We start from the raw sequence: 20,158 nt of genomic DNA, 5'->3' as shown, positions 1-20,158 counted from the left end.
TTATTTTTTAAATGAAGTAAAATAAATGCATCTGCTTTGGGAAGTTTATCAAAGTTTTTTTCAATGCCATTCATCCAATATATGATTAATTTTTGTGTTACATGAATATAAGGGAAAATCTTAACTTGTTGTACCTTTCAAATATTGTATATCTTTGCCTTAATTGTATACTTGAACTGTCAAATTTTGAAAGAAAAATATTAATATTAGAAACTTTCCACAATAAATAATTTTGTCAATATCTCCTTGTATTTCTGGGATTTTTATTTTATATGTATGACAGCTATATTGTTTATTCTATTGGGGTTTATGTCTTACACAGAGCTTCTTTGCTGATTAAGTTTTCCCCTGTCTTCTTTAACCTGGTTAATGCTTTTGGGTTTGAATTGCATTTTACCTGATATTAAAATGTTGCCATTCATACTGTTTTTTTTTTAACCTTTGCATTTGCTTAGTACCTCCTTGAACCCCCTTTACTTTCCAGTCTTTCTTTGTAACTTTGCTTCAGTGTATTTATAGCAATACTTCAGGCCTGAGTTTTGAATCATAATTAATATGAAAATCATTCTTTTGACAAAGTTAGTACACAGTGATTGTCATGTTTTACGTACTGGGTTTTATGTTTTTCATACTATTTTTTGTTCTTTATTCTTTGTTCTCCTTTCCTAATTTCATTTTTCCCCCTCTAGTGTGAATTTTTAAAATATATTATTTTTCTTTATACTTATAGTCTTTAACACATATAGTCATTACTAAATTTGGATTCTTCCACCAGTATATAAAAATCACATAATCCCTATGTTACCAGTGCCTTTTACTTCCCCGTTCCTCCCACCCTTGCTTACCGAGAAGAGAACTTTTGTTTTCCCATTTAATTTTGTCCTTCCCACTCCATCGTCTGCGTGTAAATGCTCACACACGCACACGTGCGCATGCGCACAAACACACGCACACTCGTGCACAGGCATACATAGTTTTGCACGCTGAGAGAGTGTGGAATTTTGTTTTATTAAAGATTATTTTTCTGCTTAAAACCTATGACAGATTTTAGCCACATTACCCATGTTGTCTAGCTATTCGTTACTGTCATGGTTTTCTGCTTCCCCAGTTTTTCTGTGTCACGAGCTCCATATTCTGATTTACTCTCCTTGGTTAGAATATTTTCTATGTACCTCCTCTGGTGGGTTACAAGATGGGCAATACTCTTAAACCTTACTTGTCAAACATATGCTTTTTGGCTAGATATAGAATGAGTAGGACTTTTTCTTATTTTCTCAGAGTTCCCAGTCACTGTGTTAATTTTCTTCTGGTTGAAAATATGATTTGTAAGTTTTATTCTATTACTGCTGTAAGTGACCTGTTTTTTTCCCCCAAAAGTTTATGATTTTCTCTTTCCATCATAGCATTTCAGTGTTTTTTTTTAATTGATTTTAGTTTTTAAATACATGACAGCAGAATGCATTACAATTCTTGTTACACATATAGAGGACAATTTTCATATCTCTGGTTGTATATAAAGTATGTTCACGCCAATTCATGTCTTTGTACATGTACTTTGGATAATATGTCCATCGTTTTTTGACGTTCATCTTTATCTGAGATCTTTCTCTAGCTTTGGGAAATTTCTTTTATCTCACTTGTTTTTATTATTACTTTTCTTCCCTCTGTCTCTTTCCATGTTTCTTTCCTGAACCAACAATCACATCAGAGCTCTCAGATTTTCTTTTTGTTTACAGATTTCTATTTTTTAAGGTTTTTTTTTTTTTTGCATGAAATTTCTTCCTTTTGTTGACTCAAAGCATCAGTTTGATTCTCAGAAGCGGCCGTTCATAAATCAGGGCATCGTGTTTTATGGAGCTTGAATTTCAGAAAGTCTTCTTTTTCTCTGTACTTGAATCCCCTTTGAGTTATTATGGTTTGTTGAAATGACTTTATTCTTTGCCTTCTCCATCGACTCTGCCCTAATTGCAGCCATGTTTCTGACGGTGGCTCTTGTCTTCTCCATCACCTTATGGATACCCAGAAATGGTAGCGTGGCTTGTCCTTGCTCTCATGGAAGGTCAGTCTATTGTGGTCTCTTTGGTCAGAGAAAATGAGCCTCAGGGGAAGAATGGCTGGCTTTGGCTTAGTGAATGAGCTGCAAAGGAGCCGGCCTTAGAGAGAAGAGTTCCGTTACTTGCTGACATGCAGGTAAGAGTTCCATTCTGCTTCCTCCAAGTAGGGGATGAACAGCTCTCTCAGCTGCACAGAGTGGGAAAAGTTTATCTCATGATTTCATCTTCCACCAGGTTTTCCAGGGTCACCAGCCTTGGACAGATCCTCCAGCAGCAAGTGGGTAGCTGTGACCCCGTAGAAGGGGTCATCCCACATCTACCCATGTGGGGCCTGCCAGGATTTGCAAATCTGAGATCACTGCCTGGGATCCAGCAGACACCTCTCTTGCATGGCTTGGAACTGATGGCTGCAGCGTAGCACCAGGGTTGAAGGAAAGTAAAGCCTTCACCCACTCCAAATCTCTGGAGAATTCACAGCTTCAGATATGCCCAGTACCTGTGTCCTAAACTGTGTTCTTCTGCTACGCCAACATATCCAAGATGGGGAATGCATAAAGGAGAGAGATTTATTTCTCACAACCTGGAGGCTGGGAAGTCCAAGGTGCTTAAGATGAGGGCCTTCTTACTGTGTCATAACATGGCAGAGGGCATCACATGGAGAAATCAAAGGAATACACTAGCTTGGGTCCTTACACCTCCTCTTATATAGGCATTAAAGTCATCATGGGACCTCCACCCTCATAACTTCCTTTAAACCTGATTACCTCCTGAAGGCCTCTCCTCCAAATACTGTCAAAATATGAATTGAAAGATTAAATTTCCAGCACCTGAGCATAAAGCTGCTTTTATGTCTTTATTAGAGTGTTAGGACTGTAGCAGTAGTCACCCAAGAACTTTGCATGGATTCTCTTAGTTTAATATGCGTGGTGTAGGACTTCTCAACTGTCTTCACAGCACCCATGCTAAATCATTCTATAAGAATCCTAAACAAACATGACATGAATATTTATTTAATACCTACTGTGTGCCAGGAATTGTTTTAGGTGATGGGAAAATACCCAGAGCTTATCTTCAAGTAGAAGCCTCTTGGGAGGCTCCTACTGAGAACAGATCCTATAAGCTGAGGCTTCAAGTGGGGAGGAAGAGTTAGCTAGGTAGAGATGGGGCAATAGCTTTCCAGGCTTGGGGAGCAACAAGGAAGTGCATTGAAAAGGAAAGACCTTGAAATGTCCTAGAAACCTGCAGAAGGCAGAGTGGCTGAAGTCTAGTGAGTTGGTCAGGAACAAGGGACAGAGGGACTGTTATGCACAAAAAGGTCAAGGAGACTTCAGTTGAGGCCTGGGGGCCTTCATATTCCTGAGATCATGGGCCCTTGTATTCTACTTGCTGTATTCTAGAATGTTTACTAGATTTCTGTTGAGTCAAGTTGTGGATCACCCATAAACATGACTTGGTTTTGCACTAACCGTCTTTCAAACTGGGGGCAAAGCTTTGTACAGGACTCCAGTTGTTAGCCGTTGGGGACATGTCTGTGCATGCATCTTCAGCTGACCACCAACCTCCACATCCAAGTGGGATCCCTGATCACTTAGAGGATTTTTTAAAAAATTCTCATACATTAATGTTCACTATTTGTGCTGTAAAGTTCTATGGGTCTTCACAAAATCATGGTGCCATGATATCTACAACTGTAGCACCATGTCGGATGACTTCACTGCCCTAAAAATCCTGCGCTCCACCATTCTCGTTCTCTGCTCCTCTCGAAATATTACTCCTTGGAAGATGGTTTTGGTGCTTTCAGGGAGGAGAGCTGAGAAAAACCAGCAGCCCCTTTGTCCTGAGGCTCCCCGCCAGTGGGTGAGGATTGCCATCATCCGTCGGGATTTAGAAAGCCATCCTATATGTGGGGTTGTAGAACTCAACAGCGACTGGCCAATCTAGAGCCAGAAATTCTCTTTACCATACATACAGGATTGGGGTGCACACTGACATATTTTTGCTTGAGGTATTGTGGTAAATTGAATTGTTGTCCCTATTCAATTCATCTCTCTGTATCCCTACCCCTGGCTCTGTAACCTTGTATCCCTTCCTCATAAAGACACAGTGTATTTCTCCAGCCTTCAGTTGTGATCCTGGCCACATGACTTTCTTTGGCCAATGGATGTTAGCACACATACCTGGGCTGCCAGTGGGTTCCTGGAGGAGGATGTGACAAGTGGAGGAAAGCCACCCCAGGCTGGCCCATCCCGGGGACCCACAGACAGTGGGAAATAAATGCTTTTGGTTTCATGACACAGAAGTTAATGGAGCACCAGCTGACCAATGCAGTATTTGTTTAGATGAGATATCCCTGGAACACTCAAAATGAGAAGGAAGCCTTGGTTGTACAAGTTCTCTTAAAAATATTAAATAAGTCTAATCACCACTAACAAACGTGTGTTTAAAAAATGATTGTGTTTCAAAGTAGGAGAGTGTGGTGCTGGTGAAAAACCTGCTACATGGTGAAGGCATTTTAAACACTGGACATCTCAAAAGTTCTCCCGAGGCCAGTGGCTGATGCTTATTTTAATGTGCAGAAGTTGTGAATGATTGCTTTAATGGGGTTCCTTCTCAGAGAAGATTGGAAAGATTGGATCAGCCATGCTTCTCATGTGAATTCATTGCCTCCTACTAATACCTCTATGATTATATTTCAAAGAGAATAGTTTTTGACACAGTGATTCAGAAATATTTTCTCTTATTATATCCTTTCATGGCTCTTTAATTTTCTTTTAATCCTCCTACAAAACTTAACTCCTCAAGGCACCCTATAAAATACATTTATATGTATTTTATTTAAAATATATATACATAAATACACACACATAATGTATTATACACACACATGTGTGTGTGTGTGTGTGTGTGTGTGTAGGGGGGGGAGACTCTGTGTTTTCTAGAAACCCCTCGAGAAAACTTAGGTAAATATGTTTAACTTGTTCTATTTTGTTTAAAAAAATGCTTTCATGAATGGAAAAGTTGAAAACAATGTCACTTTAAACCAGAGATTGCAGTAATTTGTAGATATATAAAATAAAATGGGTTGTTCCAATGGGAAGTTCGCACCTGCTAAAGTTAAGTTGGTAGTTCAGTCAAGGTCTTGGCAAGCAACACGATCACCCCATTTGTTCCAAATTTTGAGATTAAGTGAAGGGATCACCTGCTGAGAATATAAATTAGGGTAAAGCTCCCAGAGACTGGTGACAAGAAGGAAGCAGTTACTTTCTCGGGGTCTGAATGGATTGGAGCCCAGGGAGATCCAGAGCTATGGAGGAGCTGCTGTCCCCTGGGAGGGACTGAGCCACTGCTGGACACATGAGACAGGAGAGTCTGGAGAAATACCTCAGCTTTCCTTCACCTTCCCTCTGATACAGTCTCATCTCCTGCCAATGGCCAAGTCTGCTGGAGGGACCTAGTCCATTGGAAGCCTTCCAGCAAAGTCCAGAGAGGGATGGAGTCCAAAGAGTCAGGTAGCTTTTGGTGGCACCCAAAAGACTAGAGAAGGGTGTTAAAGGGTTGTGAAAGCCAGGCAAAATGTAACCAACACAGCTGGCCAAGCTTGCAGAAACCGAACCAACACAGGAGTGTATGACCAAAGACCAAATATGGTTTGGAATGTAAGGAAGCCTCCTGCTTGGGAGGGAGGAAGGAAGGAAAGAAAGAAAAAGAAAGACTGCATTCATATCCTAGGAAATGCTAGCCGTTATACAGAAGGAAAAACAACTCGTCCCTCCTGCTATGTACCTCCTCTGTTGGCATTTAAGTTTGAGACTTGCTTTTGCAAATAGTAACTGTAGCGCCTGTGCCTTCAAAAAAGATCTGGATCTTGTCTTTTTCAGAAAACCTTTTCTGACCCTTCCGACAGGGTTAGGCAAACCTCCACAGAAATCTCATAGCACCCTGTGCGTGGCTCTGTGACTGCTCTCTTCAGATTTTATTGAAATTATTACTGCATTATTAAGAACTCTGGAGTGCATGACTATGACAACTTAAACTTTATCTAACATCTCTTTTAGAATATATTTTTAAAAGATCTTTTCTTCTAGATGTCATGTTGGGCCAGATACAAAGATAAAGGACACAATAACTATTCTTAAAGATATAGGAGTTTATGGCTCAAACCAACAAACAAATGTAATAAAAACGTATTCTTTAATTAGTTCAGAGCAGTGTGCCTGCTTGGGGTTACCCTCTTATCCTCATCCACAGCCGTATGGTGCCGAGGGCGACTGGAGATTACCATGCCCTCCCTGGACTGGTACCTCACCAAGGATGCTACCCTCTGCCTAGGATGGTCCTCAGGAGGAGTGTGGGCTGAGCAGTCTTTTGTCTGTTGTTATGAGGCTGTAAGAGGACACCTTCAGAGCTACCTGTAGTCTTTCTTCCAACCTTTTAAGGACAAACAACTCCAGAGAATGGAGACATGAGAGAGAATGAACGAATGAAGGAGAGGGAAAGCTGCTGAGATTGGGGTGTCTGCTCCTGAGCCATCTGCACCCCAGGCTTGTGCAATTCATTTCTGCACTGATTCAAGCTGGACTGAGCTGGACTTCTGCCACTTGTGATCAGTGAAGTTCTTAATAATGCAGAAAAGGTTTTCTGAACAAGGTAAGACCTAGATCTTTTTTGAAGGCATAGGCGCTGCAGTTACTGTTTGCAAAAGCAAGTCTCAAACTTAAATGCCTACAGAGGTACATGGCAGGAGGGACGAGTTGTTTTTCCTTCTGTACAACTGCTAGCAGATCCAGGTTCTTGGGTCCAGAAGTGGCGGAAATGAGACTAGACCCAGAGGAATTCAAACTCAGGCAAGGACTTGAGGCATCCGCTCAAGTAAAAAGGGAGACACAGAATGTGTCAGTGCCCCCCCCCCCCAGCCAAGAAAGGGGGCCCATTTTTATGAATCCCTGCAGCTGGTGGGAGAATACATAGATGGGGGGTGGGAGAAAACACATACCTGTGAGTAACAGGCCAGGGCCCTGGGAGTTGGCCAGTAGCCCTCTGTGATAGTTCCCTGATGGTTTCTTTGACCTAGTTTGTCCTCAGAGACATTATGGCTAAGGCATCCTAGTTTTTTATTGTTGTTGTTGTTTGTTTGTTTGTTGTCATTGTTGTTAACTTTTTTTTAGTTGTAGATGGACACAATACCTTCATTTTATTTATTTATTTTTTTATGTGGTGCTGAGGATTGAACTCAGTGCCTCCCATGTGCTAGGCAAGTGCTCTACCACAACCCCAGCCCCAGCATCCTAGTTTTAATGATGGTTTTTGAAGTTTGGGTGAGGGGTTAACGGAAGAATGGGTGCCATACTTGGGTAATAGCTATGTGTTAAGGCCTCAGGAATGCATCTGCCCATTGTCCCTGAGGTGGTCCCTGATGGTCTCGCCACCATCCTCATTCAACATGGAACACTGCTTTGGCTGGGTATGTGGAGATTTCGCCTCAAACTGAGCAATTTTCCAAGACCAGATGCCCCACAGTTTGGTTCAATGTTGACACTAACTGGAGGTAGCTTGGGCCGGTCAGGTTGAGGACATGTTCCCACAAAGCAGCCCCAACTAATGCCACTGGAAGTAATAGGTCCCTGCCGCAGTCTGGCTGGGCACAATCAGGAGCCACTTGTCAAAAGAAACTAACTTTATTTTTAGAACCACACACGCCAAATAAAACAGCCTCTCAGGAAAAACCCTCAGAGCCTCAACTGCCACCACCGGCTTTCCACAAGCCTCTCTCTCCCACACAAGCTTCTCTCCACCTCCCACAATCCTCCTGCTCTTGAGGCCGATTGGCTGGGTCACGTGGGCGGAGCCAAAAAAGTCCCCCAATGAGCAGCTCCCTGGTCTGAAAGGGCAGGGAAACAGCCCAATGAGCATCACCGCAGAGGAGCCAATCAGCTAGATGTTGCTGGGGCCGCTGTGAGCCAATCATCAGCCGGCAGCTGGAAGTTTGCTGGGGCCCCTTCGGCTGTGGCTCTCAACAGGTCCCCAGGTCATCTGCAAGTTCTGTCCAACTTGGCTACAGATGGGAGGTTCCCAGGACCCTCTCTGAGGTTCTGCTATTTGTTAGAACACCTCACAGAATGCAGGGGAACACTTCCATTGCAGCTTACTATGACGATGTCACAGGACAAAGAGCCAGATGGAGAAGGACATGTGCAAGATGCATGGGAAGAGGGCTTCTGCACTCTCCAGAAAACCACCCCTGGGCACCTCAACGTGTTGTCCAAACCTGGTCCTTTGGGTTTTTAATGGAGACTTCGTTACGCAGGGCAGGCATGATCCATAATTACGTGATGGGCCATTGGTGATCAACCCCCCTTCAGTCCTTCTCCCTGCCTTGGGGGTAAGGCTGGAGGTCACCATCCTCTCTCATGTGGTTGGTTCCCCTGGCACCAGCCCCCATCCTCAGACTGTCCAGAAGCCTCCCTTTCCCCATCAGTCATCCCATTAGCATACCAAATGACAATTATCACTTCAGGGATTTTCAGGAGCTGTGTGCCAGGAAATTGGACAAAGACCAAAATATGTATTTCCTATTTTAAATAAAAATAGCATGAGGAGCTTGAGTGAGGGAAGTGGGCCAGGAGAGAACAGTGAGAACTGTGGCAAAATTGGGAGTGCCTTCCCTTTTTAAGAGGGGCTGCTGCAATTCACAGTAGCTAAACTGTGGAACCATCTAGATGCCCTTCAGTAGATGAATGGATAAAGAAAATGTGGTATATACACACAGTAGAATGTTACTCAGCAATAAAAGAGAATAACATCATGGCATTTGCAAGATAAATGGATGGAATTGGAGAGTATAATGCTAAGTCAAGTTAGCCAATCCCAAAAAACCAAATGCTGAATGTTTTCTCTGATATCAGGAGGCTGATTCATAGTAGGGTTGGGAGCAGGAGCATGGGAGGAATAGATGAGCTCTAGATAGGGCGGAGGGGTGGGAGGGGAGGGGAGAGAGCTTGGGGGTAGGAAAGACGGTGGAATGAGTTGAACATCATTACCCTAGTCATGTATGAAGACACAAATGGTGTGAATATACAACCAGAGGTATGAAAAATTGTGCTAGATGTGTACTATGAATTGTAATGCATTCTGCTGTCATATATAGAAAATTAGCATAAAAAATACAAAATAAAAAAGAGGGGCTGCTACCAACCTCTCTAGTTATTCTTGCCCCCTCAGCATGTGCCAGACATGCGGGACTTCAGGAGAAGCCAGAAATGTGTTCTTGAAGTTTCCACAAAATAAAATTCACAGTTTTTGCTGGATGTCAGGTATTTTTGTCACAGTGCTGGAAAGCTAACACAGAGTATGTGGCCCAAAGTTTCGGTGCTGTGAACTTGGTCATAGCACTGTGATGTTGAGAGGTAGTGGGATCTCTGAGAGGTAGGGCTCATTGAGAGGTTTCAACCCCGACCCTGCTCTGTACTCTGGCTTCTTATCTTGGGATCTCTTCTTTAGGCAAGTGCTCCTATAATAATGACATCTACCATCAGGCGATACAGCCAGGGTCCTCTCACCAGAATTGGAGCTATGCTGTTTGAACTTTCTGCTGCCCAAATTGTGAGCTTAATAATTTAGTTTCTTTTCTTTATAAGTTTCCTGTCTTGAGTATTTTATTATAGTAACAGAAAACAGATAAATACAAAAAAATTCCCTTTATCTTGGGCACCTATCTGGGAGTGGGATTTCCATGTCATATGTATGTTTAATTATGTAAGAAACTGGCCATTCAAGGTTGTATCATTTCGTGCTTTTTTAGCACATATGATTGTTACAGTTGTTTCCCATCTACATCAGCAATTAGTATAGTTGAATTTGATTTTCTTTTTCTGTGTGTGTGCTTGTTGCTAGTCTAGTAGGTGTGTGATTATATTTTAATTTGCATTTCCCTAATGAAAATGATGTTGATGAATTTTTGTACAGGCTTTTAAAATTTATTTTATTTTGGGACAAGTTCTCACTAAGTTGCCTAGATTAGCCTTGAACTTGCAATCCTCCTGCCTGTTCCTCCTGAGGAGCTAGTATTGGAGGTGTGTGCCATGGTGCCCAACTTTTTAGGGTTCTTATTTTTGAATATGGGGAATTATGTTAAAATTAATATTCTGGTTACAAGTTTTTTGACGAAAGTATGATTTGCAATTATTTTTTCTTCATCTGTGCCTTCTACCTTTATTATCTTAACAGTGTCTTTTATAATGTAAAAATCAAAACCAAAGTCACATAGATTTTCTTTTCTGTTTCCCAGAAATTTACAGGTTTAGATTTTACAGTTAAGTACGTGGGTGAGATGTGATTTAAGGTTCAACTTATTTCATTGTTTTGCATGTGAATGTCTACTTGTTGCAGCAACATTTATTTAAAAGACTATCCTTTCTCCATTGAATTCAGTTGTTTTTTCATCTTTGTCAAAAATCAGTTCACTGTATTGATGTGGGTTTAAATTTTAACTCTGCCATTGATCTATGTTTCTCTCCTTCACTAACACCACGCTGTCTGGATTTTGCAGCTATGGAAATCTTAAAGTCAGGTAGTAAGTCCTCCTTGTTCTTTTTCAAAATTATTTTTGCCATCCTAGTTTGTTTTCTTTTCTATACAAATTTTATAATTAGCTTGCTGATATATATATATATATATATATATATATATATATATATATATATATAAAACCCAAAGATTTTTTAAAATTGAGATTATATTGAATCCATAGACCAAATTAGGAGGTAATTCATATAATATTGAGTTTTCCAATCCATGAATCCTGAATATCTCTTTATTTTGGTCCTTGATTTCTTTCATCAACAATTTATAACTTTTAACACATAGATCCTGCACACATTTTATTAGAGTATTTCATTATCAAATTGCTATTGAGAATGGTACAATTTTTTGAATTTTGAATTCCAGTTGTTCACTGTTAGTGTATAGAAAAGAAATAAAATTGATATTTCAATTTTAATACAATTGACTTTTTACTGATATTTTACCCTGTGACCTAACTAAACTCACTTGTTAGCTTAGAAGTATTTCTGTAAATTCCTTGTGATTTTCTATGTATAAAATCACATTATCTATGGATAGAGATATTTCTATTTCTACCTTTGCAATCTCTATACTTCAAGTTTCGCTGTCTTATATACTTGTGCTAGCAAACACCTCACGTATAACTTTGAATTGGAGTGATGAGAAAAAACACTCTTGCCTTGTTACTCAACTTTGAGAAAAACTATGCACTCTTTCAACATTAGGTATGATGTCAGTCGGGTTTCTGTAATTATAACAAAATGTATTGAGACAATCGACTTAAAAAGATGAAATGTTTATTTTGGATCATGGTTTCAGAAGTTTCAGTCCATGGTCAGTTGCTGCTGCTGCTTTTGTCCTGTGGTGAGGCAGCATATCATGGCAGGGACATTGTAGAGCAAAGCTGGAAGCAAAGAGGCAAAAGAGAGAAAGAACATTCCTGGGCTCCCAATATCCCCTTCAAGGGCACTCTCCCAGTGACCTAACTTCCTTCCATTAGTGCCTCCACCAAAGGTTCTGACAACTCCCAACAGTACCACAGGCGGGTGATCTCAGCACATAGGTCTTTGGGAGACACTTATCCAGATTAGAGCTGATGTTAGCTATGAGTGTTTTGTGGACGTCTTTTATCAGGCAAAATAGAAATGACCTTCTATTCCTGATTGGATCAGAGTTTTGCTTGGGTTTTTCTTTTTAATAATCATGAATCAGTGTTGAATGCTGTCAAATGATTTTTCTGAATCTTGAGAAGGTTGTGTGTGTTTTGTTCCTTTGCTTATTAATATGATATTCATCGGTTGGTTTTAAAATGCAGAAACAGTTTTATATCCCTGGGGAAAAAGTCTTCTTCAGGGCTGAGTAGAACTCCATTGTGTACACATACCACTTTGTCTTTATCTATCCATCCGTCTGTTGACAGATACCTAGGATGGTTTCATAACTTATGTGAATTGTACTGAGGGACATTGGAATGTATGTTTCACTATAGTGTGCTTATTTTAGTTATTTTGGATAAGTATTGAGGAGGGGAATGACTGAATCACATGGTGGTTCCATTCCTATGTTTTGGAATGTATACAATGTAGTTGTAATAATTTGCAGTCCCACCAACAATGTGTAACTGTTCCTTTCTCCCTACACCCTCATATTCATTTCTTATTATTTGTATTCTTGATGGTTGCCATTCTACCTGGGGTGAGATAAAAATCTCACTGTAGTTTTGATTTGCATTTCCCTGATTGCTAATAACATTGAACATTTTTTTTAAATGTATTTGCTGGCCATTTACATTTCAAGACATGTCTGTATAGCTCATTTGACCCTTTACTGATTGGATTATTTAGTTTCTGTGTTAAACTTTTTTGAGTTCTTTATATACTCTGGATATTAACCTTCTGTACAAAGAGTAACTGGTGGAGATTTTCTCTCTTAATTATTTGCTATGCATTCACAACAGCCTCAAACACACAAACAGAAAACCCTGAGAATAAATCTAAGAGAGGAGGTTAAAGACCTCTACAATGAAAATCGTAGAACACCGAAGAAAGAAATTGAAGAAAACATCAAAAGATGGAAAGACCTCCCATGTTCTTGGATAGGCAGACTTAATATCGCTAAAACAGTCATATTTCTAAAAACAATGTAGAGATTCAATGCAATCCCCATCTAAATTCCAATGACATCCTTCACAGAACTAGATGAAACAGTCTTAAAATTCATTCAGAAGAATAAAAGACCCAGAATAGCCAAAGCAATCCTGAGTAAGAAGAAAAAGTCTGGAGGCATCACAATATCTGAGCTCAAATTATACTACAGAGCTACAGTAACAAAAACAGCAGGGTACTATCACCAAGACAGACATGAAGACCAGTGGAATGAAATAAACCCACACAGATACGGTCATATCATCTTTGACAAGGGTGCCAAAAACGTAAGGTGGATTAGAGACAGCTGTCTTAACAGATGCTGGGAAAAGTGGGTATCTATTTGTAGAAGGATGGCACTAAATCCCTATCAATCACCCTGGGTAAAGTCAACTCAAAATGTATGAAAGACCCAGGAATTAGACCAGAAACTGCAACTGCTAGAAGAAAACGTAGGGTCTACCCTCCAACATATAGGCACCAGCACTGACTTCCTTAACAAGACCCCTAAAGCAAAACAAGTAAAACCGAGAATCAGTAAGTGGGATGCTATCAAATTCAAAACCTTCCCTATTCTCTTAATGTCTTTGGGTTTCATAGGATGGCTCCTCTTTTGTTCCTAATGTAGGTCATTTGTACTTTCCTTCTTTATGCCTGGGTCAGCCTGGCTAGATGTTCACCAATTTTATTGATCTTTTTAAGAAATAACTTTTGCTTTCATTGCCCTTTTTTTTTTTTTGGTCATTGCTTTTGTCCTTTAATATTATTGACTTCTGCTCATATTTTTACAATTTTCTTCCTTTTGCTGTTTAGGGTCTAGTTTGCCTTTCTTCTCCATGTTCTTAAGCTTGAAGTCAAGATGACTGATTAAAGCACTTTCCTCCTTTCTGCTGTAAGCACTGAATGCTGTAGTCCTACCTATTTCCCTGTATGCATGGTGAAAGTTACATTCCACAAATTTTGGGTTATTTGTATTTTTATTTTCATTCAGATTAATGCATTTTTTCAAACTTCCTTGGGACTTACTCTTTGCTTGTGGGTTACTTGGAAGTTAAATTTCTAAACATTAGGGGAACTTCTAGATAGATTTCTGTTATTGAATCCTAGCTTCTGTTCTTTTAAATGGTTTATTTGATGGTTGGTTTCATGGGCCAATATGTTCTGTCTTGCTGAATGGTCTGTGTGTGCTGGAAAACAATGTACACGTGCTTTGGGGCAGAGTGTTCTATGAATGTTGGTGTGTCACGTTTCCTGAAGATGTAGTTAAAATTTGTATCTTTGCTGACTTCCTGTCTGTTTATTGATCATGAGAGAAATGTTCCAGCCTCCAACTATAAGGATAGGTTTATCTATTTTTCTTTGCATTTCTATCCATTTGTATCCCTTGTGTATCTTGAAGTTCTGTTATTGGAGGTGAACACAGGGCTGGGTCTTTTTGGACTACTGATCCCTCTTCACCATGTGACACTCTCTTTGTCCCTGATAATATTCCTGGCTCTGATGTCAACCTTGTCTTTCATTCACGTAGCTATTATATCTTCTTTTGTTTAATTTTAATGATACATTTTTTCCATCCTTTACTTTCAACCCATCTATGTTGGACTAAAATTTGCTGTTTTGATATTTATTTTCCATTTTTAACATTTGTTTGTTGTTATTTTTCCTCTTTGTGTTCTCTTTGGTTAACTAATGTTTTTATTATCCTATCTTTAGTTTTTCAATATATATCTTGAATTAAACATATTCTACTTCCAAACACCATTTTACCAGTTCATGTGTATTTTAAGATCCTTATAAATATATTTACCTAATTCCTCTCTCCTTGCCTTTCTGCTACTATTATCCCATGTTTTATTTTTACATATTCTATAAGCAATACATTTCCATTATTTTAAACAGTGATCTTTTAGAAAAATTAAAAATAAGAAAAATTAAGATCTATAGCACCTTAATTTATTGTCTCTCCAAAATTCCTCATTTCTTTTGGTAGATCTAAATTTCTGTCTGATGTCATATTCCTCTTCCTAAAGAATTTTACATAATATTTCTAGAAGTTTCCTGCTGATAGACCTTAGTGTAACGACTGATGTTAACCTAGTTAGAAGTCTGGCTAAGTTTTGAGTTTGATTATTAGGAGAATCTTCAGTGCAGCAGTCTTCAAACCTGTTTCACTTTATGTTGGTCTAAAAAAAGTCTCTTTATTTCTTCTTTGTTTATGGAAGACATTTTTGCTAGTTATAGAATTCTCATCTGACGGGTTTTTTTTTCTTTCAGTTATTTAAATGTGTCACTCCATTGCAGAATTGCTTATATCATTTGTATCCATGTGCTACAATCTTTTGTTCCTTCATTGTAATGTATTTTCCCCTTTGGTTGACTTCAAATTTTCTCTTTTGTTTGCAGCAGTTTGAACATGATATGATATATTTTTTATTAGGTTGAGTCAGGGTCTTTATCCTGTTTGGTGCTCTCTGAGCTTCTTAAATCTATAATTTGGTATTTATCATTGAGTTTGGAAATTTTTCAGCCATTGTATCTTCAAATGTTTTACGTTCCCAGTTACTCATGTATCATACCATTTGGTATTGCCCTCAGTACTTGAATGCTTTGTTTTTATGATTTTTTTCTGTTTCAATTTGGTTGACTTCTGTTGAAATGTCAACTGAAGTTCACTTCTACTAAACTTCTATCCGTTCACTGATTCTTTTCTTCTCTGTGTCAGGTCTACCAAAAGTGTTCTTCATCTCTGTGGCTGTATTTCCATTTGCTTCCTTCTTGTGGTTTCCGTCCCTGTACTTACATTTAACCTATCTGATATTAAATATTGTCCATATTGCAATTAGAGACTTTAACATTTAAATCATAATTATTTAAAATTCTCCATCAGTGAATTTCACCATCTGTGCCATACTGGGGTCTGTTTCTGTTGATTGTTTTGTCTCTTGGCAGTGTGTTAATTGCTTTTTTTTAAATTGCCTTTTCTTGGGTCTCATTATTTTTTTTTGCTGAAAGCTTGATATCTTGTGTAGGACAGCAGAGGAAAGTTTTTATGCCTGACAATGTGTGTAATTTCTCTCTTGGTAGATATTTAGCATGGGAGCTAATGTCACAAGTTGAGCTTGGTTTGAGGTTTGTTGTTGCTATGCGTCTTGCTCTGTTCAAGCTGCTATAACAAAATGTCATAAAGTTAGTGGCTTTTAAACAGCTGTGAGAGATTTATATCTCAAGGTTCTGAAATCTGAGAAGTCCAAGATCAAGGTACTATCAGATCTAGTGTCTAATAAGGGCCCATGTCTTGGTTCATAGACGCCACCTTACTGGGTCCTCACATGATAGAAGGTTATAAGGACACTAGTCCCATTTGGTAATCACCTTCCAAGAGCCCCACTTTCTAATACCATTATGTGGGAGTAAGGATTTCAACACATGAATTCATGGAGTACACTAATGTTCAGACCATAGCACAGCAGTTACACTCAGTGCCTATGTTTCAAATTCTCCTACAACATGTGTGTTTAGGGTAGGGACTGGCTTTTCTCAATTTCTCCTCTGTCTCAGCATTAGGTCTTTTCTATGCACCTCAGTGTGGAAATATCTATATCTCTACATTCCTCCATTTTCCCATAAGTTGTCTACTGTTATTCAACGTTATCCCTGGGGTAGGAGATATTTGAGGTTCTAGTTAAGACCTATTCTTAATCAGGCACTATGCTCTGGTCCCCAGTTGTGGCCTTCTCAGGGTTTCTGCCTCTCCCTGGGCTGTAGTTGTGGGCCCAACACTCAGTGGTTTTTCACCTGTGCTCTAAGAGCAATGGTATTTCCCTTCCCCTAGAAGATTGAGGATTTTGTTCCATAGAGGAGATGGAAGAAGGGCCTGGGTAGGGCTTCATGCTCCTCAAGCCATAGTTTTGGTCCTCATTACCTGTATCAGGAAGGCTGTTGCCTCCCAAGGATCACCAGTCCCTTTGGTGAGCTCTGGGTGAAGTCTCTGGAGAAAAGTCTGCAAAAGGCTGTGTGCTCCAACTGTGTCTGCAGCCCCAATGGGCTCATGCTTTCCTGCCAGCTCCTACTCTGCATCTGTCCAGGAATAAAGAATTCTTGCTGGGTTCTTCTTTCTGGTGTTCAGAAAGCTTCTGTCCAAGGTAAGCAAGTGATAATGTCTTTCCTTTCCCTGCATACACCTGTATCACCTTAGATTTGGTTGCCCAGTGACTATAGCTTTCTGATAGGCATGAGATGCTTGTGAACTTTTGGTGTGGATACTTTTCTGTTGTTCCTGTAAATGTGTAAATTTTCGGAATCTCTAAATTCCTGGGCAAGAACCAAAAGTCAGAAACATTGTTTTATTTTAAATCCTCTGACTTTTAACATTTTCAGTTAATTCAAAATTTTTTATACACTTCATAAGGACTCCGAGAGTCATATTGGTTTAGGGCCCCCCTCTAACCCAGCAAGACCTCAACTTTAATTGGTTACATCTGTAAAGACCTTCCTTCAAAATAAGGTCACATCCACAGGTCCTGGAAGCTAGAAATTTAGCACATCTTTTTGGTGGACACAATTCAACTCAGAGTGTAAGTAGGATACAGTCTTCCCACAGGACAGTTTGACAATGTTTCAGAGTTCTACTTTTATAAGTTTACCTTAATGAGATCTTTACACAAAAGGGAAAAGTTACATAACCTTTTTTGTTGTCGTTGTTTTATTTTTGTTAAAGCACCATTTAAAACCACAGGAAAATGTTAATGGTCTTCATGTTGATCAACTGGGAACTGTTAGTAAATTCAGAATGAAACAAGTACACATTTGAGTCTTCACTTATTGACATGGAAAAGTCTAAATATCTTGCTAAAAGAAAAAAGTAGGTTACAAAATGATGTGATCCAATTTATATAAAATCATACATCTTTGCACAAATGTGTAGCCTGAAATCAACCAATTGACAGTGATGGTGGCTAGAGAGAGGAGTGAGGCAGAGAGAGGTCAGCTCCACCTGGAACAGGATGGGCTTTCTACAGGAGTGCGTTCCTGTGAGCCAGAGATGGGAATGGAAGCTGCTCAGACAAACCAATCCAAACCAAACCAAAACGACATGGACGCCCACCAAGAGCACTTTAGCTCAATATTAGAGTTTTACAAGGGGTGATATCTCACATGTTGTACTTAATATTGGGCATCTACATGTATTTTATAAAAATTCAGGAAAGGCCATAGATGATGCAGATTTAGTGTAGTTCCGAAGACGGAATGCTGAGCTAGCCCATCACAAAACAGAAATGGTTGAGTCCCTGATGAACTATAAAATCTCAGGAGATGCTCATCCCATCGGGGCTTCTTTCTTCCTGTATAAATGAGGATCACGGCACTTCAGAAGTTATTACAAGAAGGAAATAGATTGCCACAACCAGCGCGGCCAAACTAGCAGGTTCTGGTGAGGGGCCATGGGAGATTAGAAAAATAAAGACTCACATACTCAGATTTTTGAAGATAAGAGCTGGGATTGGGTGGAGCGCTGCTCTCTGATGGGAAAGCAGGTCTAAAGAATTATGCCAGCAATCTTTATTATATATGTCTCATCAATCAGGGGAAAGACTAGGCAAGCATTATTCTTTGTATTCATGAAATTTACAGAGTTAGCAACATAATGCAGTTTGTTCCTCAGTTACATACTATAATTGCAATGTGCAATGTTAGGAGATTTGTGTATCTCTCAAGAAAATCCATTATTTAAAGTGACTGTTATGGGAGCAGGTTCAGGAGCAGCAGAGCCTGTGAAACATTGTGGCTGTTTAGCAAAAGAGTTTCTTTATTCCTAGGTACTGTGTGCCTGAGATCAAGGTTGAGGCTGATAAGACTCTAGCACAGAACCTCTTTATGGAGGGCATTACCATAGCAACGAGGAACCCTACACCTTTGTACAGAAACTTTCCCAGCACCAAGCATGCCACAGCCATGAAGTCATCAGGGACCACAATCTCAGACACTGCTCTCCCATTCACTGTCACTACTCTCCACAGCACATGAAGTATTTGGGAGCAGCTGGCCAGCTGGGAAGTTTATCCATTTATTCATTCTTCACCTGTGCCAGTACTAGGCTATGGGGACACATCAGGAAAAGAGGTAAAATTATATTCATGGAATTTTTATTCTGAAGGAAGAAAATTTATGACAAACTAATAAACAAATGTATGAGACATTAAATATAGTAGCATAAAACTTATAATACATACAAATATGTGTTTCTTATATGCATAATATTCCAGGTAAATATAATATAATGTTGAATTCAGAAATATGAAGAAAAATTCAGCAGACTAAGGAGATTGGGAATCCCAAGGGATTGTTATTTTAGGAAGGGTGAAGGGCCTCTCTGAGATGGTGTTGAGCTCCTTCTTGGGGGAAGTGAAGGATTAGGGAAGAATCTTGTACCCAGCTGTGGGGAGAGTCTTTCTTGTACAGGGAACAAGTGCAGAGTTTCATATGTTCTAAGAGAAGGTCAAGGTCGTCCCAGAGAAGTGAGTAGAGAATGACAGGTGAGATAAGACAGGTAGGAAGACAGACCACAGGGTACCTCTGAGGCTATAGTAATGTCTTTGATTTTATTTCCAATGAGATGAGAAGCATATCAGGATTCTGCAGGATGGACATTATCCAACTTTTATTTTACAATGATTGCCACTGTCTACATAGACTATGTTGAAAGGAAGCAGAAATCAAAACAGAGTGACAATTAAGGAAGCTGTCCCCAAGTCCAGATGAGAGACATGGGTTCCTCAGCCCCCAAGGTGTTGGTGGAGAAAGCAAGGAGTGATAGCTTTGGGCGAATCTACTATAAAAGTAAACCCAACAGAAATTGCTGGCGGACTCAGTGTGTGCTTGGGAGAGAAAGAGGAGAAGGGGATGATTCCAAAGTTTTGCCTTGAGCAATTGGAAGAACGGAGTTAGTTGCCAAGTTTGATGGGGAAGGTGGGGGAGGAATGGGACTCGGTGATCAGGGATTCAGTCTAGGATGGCAGGCAGATGGCACCCAGCCATTACTGATTTCACCCTGTCTGGGCAATTTCCTTCTGGCCACTCCCTGGCATTTCCTTCCCTGCTCCCCATTTCACCTGAGCATCAATTACCTTCTCTTGTGATGGGATTAACATACCGGGGAGGAGGGGAGAGAGGAGAAACCCAGCCTGGTACTCCAGTTACAAACCCAGACACAGGCAGGAGCTGGCGAGCCACCGTCGTGGGGAGACCTAGTCAGCACCGGCTGCTCTCAACAAGACAACAGTGTGATTTTCTTCACGGAGATCTCTCTGATCCTTGAGAATTGCTCCACGGGACCGAGTGGACACTATTCTAATCAGTGAAGGAGTCCCTGGGAGGTTCTGCTGTCTGCTACCATGAATTGGA

This window comes from Marmota flaviventris, chromosome 4 (assembly GCF_047511675.1).
Source record: "Marmota flaviventris isolate mMarFla1 chromosome 4, mMarFla1.hap1, whole genome shotgun sequence".
Classification (NCBI taxonomy): Eukaryota; Metazoa; Chordata; class Mammalia; order Rodentia; family Sciuridae; genus Marmota; species Marmota flaviventris.
This window is presented reverse-complemented; position numbering follows the sequence as displayed.